This window comes from Tasmannia lanceolata, unplaced genomic scaffold (genome assembly GCF_043159265.1).
Source record: "Tasmannia lanceolata isolate RefF3 unplaced genomic scaffold, GAP_Taslan_0.1 ptg000044l, whole genome shotgun sequence".
NCBI classification, from domain to species: Eukaryota; Viridiplantae; Streptophyta; class Magnoliopsida; order Canellales; family Winteraceae; genus Tasmannia; species Tasmannia lanceolata.
This window is the reverse complement of record NW_027518721.1, coordinates 18,364,032-18,374,855: the sequence shown is the minus strand read 5'-3', so window position 1 is coordinate 18,374,855 and position 10,824 is coordinate 18,364,032. Positions and strand designations below refer to the sequence as shown.

General features: G+C 42.0%; 1 long non-coding RNA gene across 1 annotated transcript; it reads left to right on the top strand.

Annotated features, from left to right (window-relative positions):
• The first annotated feature begins 5,763 nt into the window (after positions 1–5,763).
• Positions 5,764–8,084, top strand: LOC143863857 (uncharacterized). Its single transcript, XR_013241017.1, has 3 exons — positions 5,764–7,670; positions 7,820–7,896; positions 8,063–8,084. It is a non-coding gene; the product is annotated as an uncharacterized LOC143863857 (long non-coding RNA).
• The last annotated feature ends 2,740 nt before the right edge of the window (positions 8,085–10,824 follow it).

The following is a 10,824-nucleotide window of genomic DNA, read 5'->3' as shown; positions in this document are numbered from 1 at the left end:
AACAGATTAGAAGATGTCCATTTTTGTGATTTAATCGGATCCAAAATTTGATTTCTGGACAGACAAGATATGCTGTAGGAATTTATTTGTAAATTTCAGTCTCATTGAGGGATTCAAGGATAATGAACAGACCTGGTCCATTTTGGGATATAACAGAACCCAAAATCCAGTTTCTAAAAGGGCTAGACACACTGTATGAAATTATTTGTAGATAATTCATCCGAAATCCAAAAATTATAAAGCCAGTGCCATTAGATCACAAACTCGGCGATCTTCAATTTTACAGAAGATATCCAGACCTGTAACAGATTAGAAGATGTTCGTTTTTGTGGTTAAACCGGATTCAGAATTTGATTTCTCGACAGACTAGACATGTTGTAGGAAATTTGTAAAGAATTCATTCGAAAACCAAAAATTATTAAACTAGTTCCATTAGATCACAGATTCAGTGATCTTCAATTTTACAGAAGACAATGAGACCTAATTCGGACTGTAAGGCCTCTGTTTTTTTTTTTTTTGACACAAGGGACCTCAAAAACTCTGATTTAAAAATTCTTTAGGAAGAAGTTCAAAATTCATGAAAAAGAGTGTTAAAATGGAATTTGGAAATATGTAACGTCTTCTATCTCTTTCGTAGTTTGATTTGCGGATGCCTTGACGTGGAGACGGCGTAGATCAGTAGCCTCTCGTTCTTCTTCCTCAGTTTTTTTCCCTTTCTCTCTCTCACTCTCTCTCTCTCTCTTTCACTCTCTCCTTCTCCCTATCTATAAGTGGAGAAGGAGAGATTATGAGTGGATGAGGATTTATGAGCTTGATTTATGATTTAATTAAAGGTGGATGAGAAATTATGAGTGTGGTTGGAAAGTGGTTGAAAAATTATTTAAAGTAGTTGAGGAATTTAAAGTGGCAAGCCCTGTTGGAGGGCCCCCCTAGTGGTGGGTCCCATTGATAGTGGGCCCCGTTGATGGTGGGTCCTGTTGGTGGTGGGACCCGCTGTGAATAGTAAATCTGTAAATAGTGAAAGTGAATAGTAACCGTGAATAGTGAGTGAATAGTAACTGGGTATTACAATGTGTCACTTCCCCATTACGATTTGGAGTTTTTCGTCATAACTCATAAGAGAGTCCGAAAATCACGTCCGCATCAAGTTTGCTACAAACGTAATCCAACATGCTTGAAGAGCCCGAAGCACTCGACGATGTTCGTGTGAGTATAGAGACTTGCCCACAGAAGGTCTTCAAGTAAAAAGCAACGAACTAGAATGTTAGGTAGAAGAGTTGACATGACAATTGTATGGCGAACTAGAATTGCACTAGGGTATGGAACAATCCTTTTGAGAACTAAATAAATAAATTCTTTATTTATGAGCAGGAGTCAGACGGAGATCTGCCTCACATCAGTGACTCCGCCCTTCATACCGCGTTAACATGACAGTTGCAAGACAGGGAACTAGGTAGAGTAATTTCCTGGTAGAAATACTTGATTTATTGGAAATCATTTCAATTCGAAGCCGGAGCGAGACACACATCGATGGTGACTAATCCGATCTGTATTGCCACGTTGGCATCAGAAGCCTTCATGGAGGAATGACCAGAGTTGAACTCAAGTACGAGTTTCATTCAAGTTGGGAGGCGTGGGGATCTGATGTAGGACAAAATCCTGATTAGTTAGGATTTCTTGTTTGGGAGTCTTCTTTTTTAAGAAGTTAGAGTTTACTCAGAAAATCCTATTTCCATTAGGAGTTGTATTATGAGCAGGATATTAGTTAGGATATTGGAGGTGATCTTAACAAGGTCAAAAGTGTAGAGGAGAGATTGGGGTGCTACCATTTCAGTCAGAATATGGACGCTTTCTCGGATTTTATTGTGTCATATGAGCTCATCGATTTGCCACTCCTTATGGCCAAGTATACATGGACTAGAAATGAAAGCTGTAGTAGACCAGACAGATTTTTTATTTGCCCTAGATGCATGAAGGGGTTGCAGATGTTTGCCTAGTAGAGCTCCCTCATTCTGTCATTGATCATTGCCCTATACAGTTGGATCCTAGGATGGAGTCATGGGGACCTATTCAGTTCAGGTTCAGCCTAGCATGGTTGGAGATCCCAAAAATGGATGAAAAGCTGGGTGCTTGGTGGGTGGAACACAGTGTAGATGGCCCGACGGACGTAGTGATTGGAGCTAAGCTCAGATATGTGAAGAAGAAACTTAGAAAATGGAAGAGGGAAAGGGAGATGGCATCTACAGCTAGAAAGGAATGGTTGGTTGAACGTATTAAATGTCTAGTAAACAAGGAGGAAGGGGTGGCATCCCCCATGGATATTGTAGAAGTGGGTCACTTGAAGGAAAAGCATAATCGGGTGATCCTACAAGAGGAGATCTCGTGGATACAAAAATTGAGAGTTAAATGGTTGAAAGAAGGAGATAAGAATACAACGTACTTTCATGCCATGGCAAGTATTCGTAGGAGGGGTAATCGCATAAAATCTCTACAAGTGAATGAAGAGATGGTCGACAACAAGGAGAGGATTTCTAAAGAGATAATTGACTTTTACCAGGGATTGTATTCTTCCGAAAGATTCTTGCGCCCGATTCCCGAAGGGTTGCCATTTGATGAATTGTCTGACCTAGACAGGCGCTCCTTGGAATGTCCTTTCTTAGAAGACGAAATTGAGAAAGGGGTGTTCTCGTTAGCGAGAGATAAAGCTCCTCGCCCAGATGGTTTCTATTGGCATTTTTCCAAGCATGTCTGGGGGTATGTGAAAGATGACGTATTAAGATTTTTTGCAGAATTCTACCGTCGGCTGGAGTTGGATAAAGGGACCAGGGCTACTTTCATCACATTGGTTCCAAAGGTGAAGGGGGCATCTAATGTTGTTGGCCTCAGACCTATCAGCTTGGTGGGATGTTTGTATAAGGTGTTAGCTAAGGTTTTGGGGGAGGGGATTAAAAAGGTGTTACCTAAGATCGTTTCCCCGAATCAATGCACATTCATACACAAGAGGCAAATAGTGGATTTCTCTCTTATTGCAAATGAGTCAATCAACTATCACTCTAAGATGGGTAGGGAAGGGATGGTGTGCAAGTTAGATATAGAAAAAGCATATGACAGAGTAGAATGGGAGTGCGTTGACTACTTGCTCAGCCGTATGGGGTTTGATGAGAAGTGGAGAATTTGGATTCGTAATTGCATCTCCTCGGCATGGTTCTCAGTGATTATTAATGGTTCACCTAAAGGCTTCTTCAAGTCTTCTCGATGTTTGAGACCAGGTGATCCTCTCTCCCCTTTTCTCTTTACTATAGTCGTTGAAACACTGAGTAGACTTTTAAATAGAGGGAAGGAAGTAAGCCTTTTCAAGGGCTTTGAGATTGGTGTAGGTTGGGTGGAGGTCACCCACCTTCAGTTTGCAGATGATACTTTACTATTATGTTCCCCAGATCTCCTTCAAGTGATAAATTTGAAAGCTATCATGAGGTGCTATGAAATGATTATAGGACAAAGAACAAACTTTCACAAATCAAAACTCTATGGTATTAATCTGCAAGAAGAGAAGGTTAAGGATCTGGCATGAGTCATGGGTTGCTCAATGGATACCTTACCACCCTCCACATATGTAAGTTTTCCTATGGGTGTAGGGCCTCCAAGGAAACAAAGTTGGGAAGCCACTGTTGACAGAGTGGAGAAGAGGTTGGAAACATGGCAAAGGAATTTGATATCTAAAGGGGGTAGACTTACATTGATTAAGGCTGTCTTGGCTAATATCCCTCTCTATCAGTTGTTTGTGTTTAAGTGTCCTATGAGTGTTATTCTCAGAATTGAAAAGATACAAAGGCGGTTCCTTTGGGGCGATTCTAAAGATAAGAAAGGGATTGCTCTGGTTAGTTGAGAAGATGTTTGCAAACCTATTAAGGCGGGGAACTTGGCATTAGAAGAATCAAGGAAACTAATCAGGCTCTTCTAAGAAAGTGGCTATGGAGATTCGGAGAGGAAGGGGCACAATTGTGGGCTAAAGTCATTAAAGCAAAGTATGGGGAGAAAAGAGGTCACTGAGAGTCAGAGGACAACTTGAGGAGGTTGGAGAAGACACTATGGAAGGATATCACATGCTTCAAAGTGAAATTTTTAGAAGGGATCAGATTCAAGGCATATAAAGGCAATAAAGTACGTTTCTGGTAGGATAAGTGGTGTAACGATTTACCGTTGAAAGATGCTTTTCTTCAGTTGTTTGCCTTGGCTTCGTCTAAGTAGGCGATGGTTGATTGGGAGATTGACTCGGTAGGGCTCACTTATGCTGATATTGGAGCATTGCTATATTATGTCAGAAGGGGAAGATAAACGGATTTGGGTCTAGAACTCAGATGGGAAATTCTCGATTAAGCCATTCTACCATAAACTTCTACCTTTTGCCCTGATTCCTCCAAAGTAGCTTTGGTGTGGAACATCACGGCTCTTCCAAGGGTCCGTATTTTTGGTTGGGCTGCTTGTCTCAAGAGGATTCAGACTACTAACTTTCTTAGAGAAAGAAATATGTGGATCATTTATTATTGTGCTTTGTGCATTGAATCTAGTGAATACATGGATCGTCTCCTTGTCCATTTCAAAATGGCAAGAGGTTTGGGGTCGTCTTCTACTCAATTTTGGGATCTATTGGGTTTTCCTGGAGAAGTTTATGGAGCTGTTAGAAAGTTGGGCAGGGGCTGCATAGAAAAATAAAGGCAAAATTTTGTGGAAGGTATCCTTTCTAGCCACTATCTAGGTACTTTGGAAGGAACGTAATGCAAGGATATTCAAGGGTTTCTCGAAGGGACCCCAATTCCTCTTCAATAAGGTGATTGCATTAACTATATCTTGCGTAAGAACCCTTGATTGCTTTAGGTTTGTATCGGCATTTGAGTTATGGCATGGGTGGCATGAAATTTGTTCCAGCTCAAGCATCAAGCCCAAGATTGTCCAATCATGGTCTCCTCCGGCTCCCAGTTATCTTAAATTAAACTTTGATGGTTCTAATATGGTTAACCTCGGTCCTTTTGGGATTGGGGGCTTGCTTAGGGATGCTGAAGGGAGTGTCATTTGGGCTTTTAGCGGTCCAATTGGGGTGGAAGATTCTAATGAGGCGGAAGTTCTAGCAATTCATCAAGGTATTAAATCACTTCAGAATGTAGATTTGAACAAAGTAGTCATTGAAGGAGATTCTCTTAATGTTATTCGATGGCTTACAACCCAGCCCTCGGGGGGCCCTTGGAGATTTGCAGCATTCTTTGATGAGATTCAGGATCGATTAGGGTCGGCATCGATATCTTTCTCCCATGTTAGGCTGTCTACCAATGGGGAGGCTGATAGATTGGCTAAAGAGGGGGTTTCAGAAGGGAGCATTGTATTTTTTTATTTTCTTCCGCCCTAAGTTGTAGGGCTCATTGTATCTTTCTTCTTTGTATCCTGGGGACTCTCTCGGTTCCCTCTTCTTTAATGAAATTTTACCATTCAAAAAAAATAAAATTAGCAGAATATTAGTTTGAATAGGAGAGGATTAAAAATCTACAAGTATGTGGTCATGTAGTGTATCAAGGGTTATCTTTTATTGAATAATAATTCAGTTTCAATTTTATCTTATTCTTCCTTATGGATTCACGAGTTATTTTCTACAAGTTGAAGATGGTGATCTTCGCCTTCCCTCCATAAAGCTTCCGTTGCGTTAAGGACATTACCTCTGATGAACTCTCATATGGACTCCGCCTATGAGGGATAGTGACGTAGATGCGGCAAGGCTGAAGTAAACCTTGGATGCAGAATCTAGTACTGTGGAATTCTGGACAGCTTACGAATTTTCTCGGGAGCGAGAATGACATGCGAAGACCAAATGAGTAACGGGTCCAATGATCAGCCACTTGATAGCCAAGGATGTTGTGCTGGGAAAAATGAACAGAAGGAAAATTTTGGGTATAATTTGGAGAAAAAATCAGCATAGGGGCCATCCATAAGATGCTTGGTTGGAGGGTAGTCCCATGATCTAACAGACAGTAGCTCTCTGGTGTTCAAAATGCGACAATGGGAATTGTCCCCCTGGGCCCCTCATCTTATATTTGACACTGAATGAGTATCGTTAGTAGAGGAATAATCACATGAGCATTTTCTTGAGCATCTTCACCGTGAATGGTTGAATCTCCACTCTAATGGTCAATTGGATGTAGTTCTCCCCTTTACAAGCTCATTAATGTGCCAAGCTACATAAAGTCTAAAAAACAAAGCTTGTGTAAGGTGTTGGAGTGTACTTCCACCAAGTAACTTCCAAGAGTTTCAAGGTTCATTAACCCACTGGTGATACTATTATTGGCAACTAGGAAACCCTTTTGAGCCTTTACTCAAACATACAATGGGCAATTAAAGAGGACCTTTTTTTCTATGAAAACCAATGGGAGAACCTTTGCCATTAAAAGATGGATGCAAATCACCTACAAATTAGCACCCGGAATTAATTACGGTTGTGCTCAACAATTGAGGGCCCTGGCTGATGGTGGAACACGACCCATGGCTAACCATGGCCGGATTGCATTCTGGCAGCTACTAACCTCACCAGACTCAGCCATGTATAATCTGTAAATGGGTTGAATTCAGCTAAATTTCGAATGTGTTTCAGTCACAACATACTTATTTACATTCATCAGATGAGGAACAACGGAAATATAGATTTGCATTAGCATCCAATGGGAAGTGAACACTATAGAAGAAAAGAACAGAGAATTCAATTAAAACAAGATGGGAAAACCGGGAACTTGATACATTTGATCCAATCGTGTCTAGGAATGGTGATTACCGAGTCTCTTCAAGAACAGATGGATTACTTGCTTGCAACAAGGGAAAGAAGGGGCCCAAGATTCATGAAACCCACTACAGATCTTATCCTAGAGCACTCTAAGACAATCTTGTCCAAGATGTGGTACCCGGGACTCACTCTACGTCAGACTCCTCCCTTAGAGAAGAGCTCGTCCTCAAGCTCGGTTCCTTCTTGCAAGAAGGGGTATAGACCTAGGTCGTTGGGCAAGCAGGGATGTCATCCCCCTTTTACTCGGCCAAAGAAAAGTGCCTCTGATGCCGGGGTCAAACACATGACTCTCCATATTGAGGCTCTTCACATGGGGCCCATTGGTGATCTCGCTTCGATCTTGTCCAAGCTGTGGTAACCACAACCAGATCAGTCTAGGCGGTGGCTCACCCATGTCCATGTACCGAAAGTCATAGAAATCCTCTGCAATGTATCCCTCCTCATAGGCTAATGGTCTCTGCCTTGCTTAGATAAACTGTAATGGTGAAATGGAATGGTCACCACTGCTAAGGTGAATTCTGACTCATCCTCTGCCTTTTGAAAAATTGGGTAGTCCCCTGCTAAGTCATCCTGCTCATCATGACCATCCACTATCTCACTCTGACTTTGTGTCTGCTCTGTATCATAATTAGGCACAAGTAGCTGCTCAGCTCTACCTGCTCCTCAATAGAAGTAATAGCCTCAATACAAGCCTCTGTATCAATGTGATCCCATGTAATTGGATCCTTTGGCAACTCTTCAAGTGGTTCATCAATGGTAACCAAGGGTTCAACATCTACCTCTTCCTGTTTGCTACTATCACCATCATGTGGGCATGGGGAAGGAGTAGCTCTGTGGCTCTGTTGTCTAGGTAACCGGCTATTCACATTAAAAGCAGCTTCCATTTTCTGTTATGTAGCTTTTTGTTCCAATGGCATCAGCCTCAAGTCCTCTATGCAAGACCTTTTCTCAGCCTCATACTTTTTTTGACATGCTTCTTTCTCATGCCTTTGCCGATAGGCTTTAGGCACGAACTCTTTCATGAACCGTTCATGCGCATCCTCCGACCTGCAGAATGGGAGTTCACCAAATGCAAGGTGCTCGTTGTCCCAACACATCCACACATGCTTGGCATGATGTGTTATAGTCTCCCTGACCCACCATAAAGTTTCTCGGTGATTCCGACCATAATATGTGTGATATGCCGTGAGGGCGTCTATCCATTGTAAACACTTGGTCTCACAGTCACTATCGTACTTGTAGGCGTCGAAGTGGGGAACATATGGTGGCGCCTTGGCAGTGTTGAGCAATTCGGGTATCAGTACTCAATGCAGGAGGGTGCTTGCTTCCTTATACCCATCAAACGTATTCCCATTTTATCCCAAACTGCGGCAAATTGATGTCAAACTCAACTCCTGAAACATTGGCGAGCTAAGCACTAGTGAAACTCTACTGTTATGGGAACTTAAGGATGGTATAGAGACTAATTTGGAGAGTCCAAAAGGCCTCAAATCGAAAGATGGGCAGATACTCTCAGGATTCTAGCATTTCCACATGTAACCACAATACTGTAGGCTGGGTCTCAATCCTGCCCACCTCAGTGGGAGCAATAAATACTGGCCATCTTTCATCAATTCTGAAATTTCAAGGGCCAGAGATTCCTCAACAGTGCCAACAGACACTTCAGCAACTAGTTTTTTTTTTGTGAATTAACAAGGATTTATTAATTAAAGGAGGGACAAGGCGTCCCAGTACAGAAAAACGATATGGGGTCAGGCACAGAATTGCCTATGAATTCCCCGTAATATCATTACAATTGACAATCATTTCCGCCAAAGTTACCCCTCGTTTGGCCAGTATATCCGCACGAGTGTTTGCAGTTCTCCTCCTATGAGTAAGCTGTGGATGGAGGCTCCTTACTAGGTCTCGTATTTCATCGAAAATATTGTGTAGTCTCCATGGCCCGCCTCCATGATTGCTTGCCCAAGCTATAACATTAGATGAGTCCCCCTCCACTATAAGGGTTCCTAAATTATGCTCAGAGTACCATCTTATGCCCAACAGCTGTCCCCTCGCCTCCTCTTCATTAGCATCACTTGTTCCCGCCAGTCCTGAATACGACATTAAAGTTCTGCCCATATGAGCACGGATCAGTCCCCCAAAACCCGCCGGTCCCGGATTACCAACTGACCTGCCGTCGAAGTTCAACTTTAACCAACCTTCCGCCGGAGCTTTCCATTGCGGTGTAATTGAAGGCCGATATCTTGTTCTCTCAGCACCACGTTCCACTTACGCAATGCAACCCCGGTAGAATACAGCATGTTTCCTTTTGCTTTGGCCCAGGTGATTGAGGATAACTTTATGTCCAGTACAATATGCCTCCATACCTTAGCTTTCTCTTGAGAACACTCGGTTATTCCTTTCCTTCTAGATATGCCAAATTATCGCAAACGGTAGAGATTTCCATAAATCTTCACCCAGGCAGCCATGAAAAGCTCCATTCCAATTGAGAATGACCTCCGATATTGTCCCCTGCATAACCCACTGGAACCCAAAAGAAAGAAGCAACACATTCCATATTCGGTTGGAATAAGAGCAATGTATAAACAAATGATCGATGTTCTCCTCCGCTTCTAGACACAGAGAACACCGATTAGCGAGCTGAAAACATCGTTGCTTTAGGCGATCGAGTGTGTTGATACATCTATGTGAAACCGTCCAAGTGAAAGCCTTGATCCTAGGTGGAATATGTTGTCACCATATGTTGCCCCAACCAGAATCAGGCCCTTCGTCATTACTCAAAGCCTGAAAGAATGATCTCATCGTAAACTCACCGTCTGACTCAGATTGCCACAGCATGGTATCCTCCGCCTGTGGTGATAAGTAAATCATCCAGAGCTTTAAGAAGGGCTGCATAGTTTGTAATTTCATCCTCTTTTAAGTTTCTACGCATTTGTATGTCCCACACCATATTTCCAGCCCCAAACCTTTCTTGAATATTCTCCGCTGGTAGTGAGCTTGAATGCCGAAATTATTCATAGAGCTGTAATGAAATATGAAGCAGGCAAGAACTTTAGCTTCAGATTGAATTTGGAATCCAGCTGAGGTTTTCTGTGATTGTATAATCTGCATCAACTCAATTCTTGTCTACATAAATTCAGTTTTCTTCTTTTGTAGCCATAGGATCCCTGAAGGGAGTGATTTGTCGGACAGAAAAAGGTCAAACCCCACCCCCATTTCTTCCATTTTTTTCACTCATTGATTCGCGCATCGTTAAGATGAGATATGCCTATTATCTCTATCTCACACTAACACTAAGCCATGAAGAAACGATCGGTCAAAAGTCACTTATTGAGTGAAATGAATAAAAAAAAAAGAGAATAGAAATAGAATTGGAATCTTCCTGAGTATCTGGCCCTGCACAAATATGATCCAGACGCATATATTATATATCATAATAACTCGGTGGTTTCTGCCATGGGAAGTGGAGGAGTCCTTGTAGGAGGCTTTATTCCCAATAAACTTGAAACTTAAGTCCTTATGGTTCTGCCCAGATAACCAATCTGAAAGCGATTGCTTTGTTAGCCAAAGCTAACACAAACTGGCACTCAATTTGATGTAGTTGAAGACAATTTTGTATCAAGCTCTCGGTAGAGAGTGAATGTCAACTACTTTGGCAGCAAAAGGGTGTCAATCTCACATTCATGCCATTATCAGTTGGAGAAAATTTCAACACCAAAAAATATCTGTCAATAAGTAGGTGTTATCGCTGTTCCTCCGTCCTTTAGTAATACCTATGCATTATTCCGCTGAAAATTAGTTCAGATCAGCACACTCCACTCGGAGTTGGGCACTAAGGGCAGCAGAAATAGCAACAGAATTGGTATCAGATGGAGTGTAGTGGACCCAGATCACAAACCAGAAATTTTCAGTTACATACTAACTAATAGTGTTCCCAAAATTTTGAACAGAATGTCACTAGTTCCCTCTTTAACATTGCTCTTGTTCTAACTTTTCATCTGGTA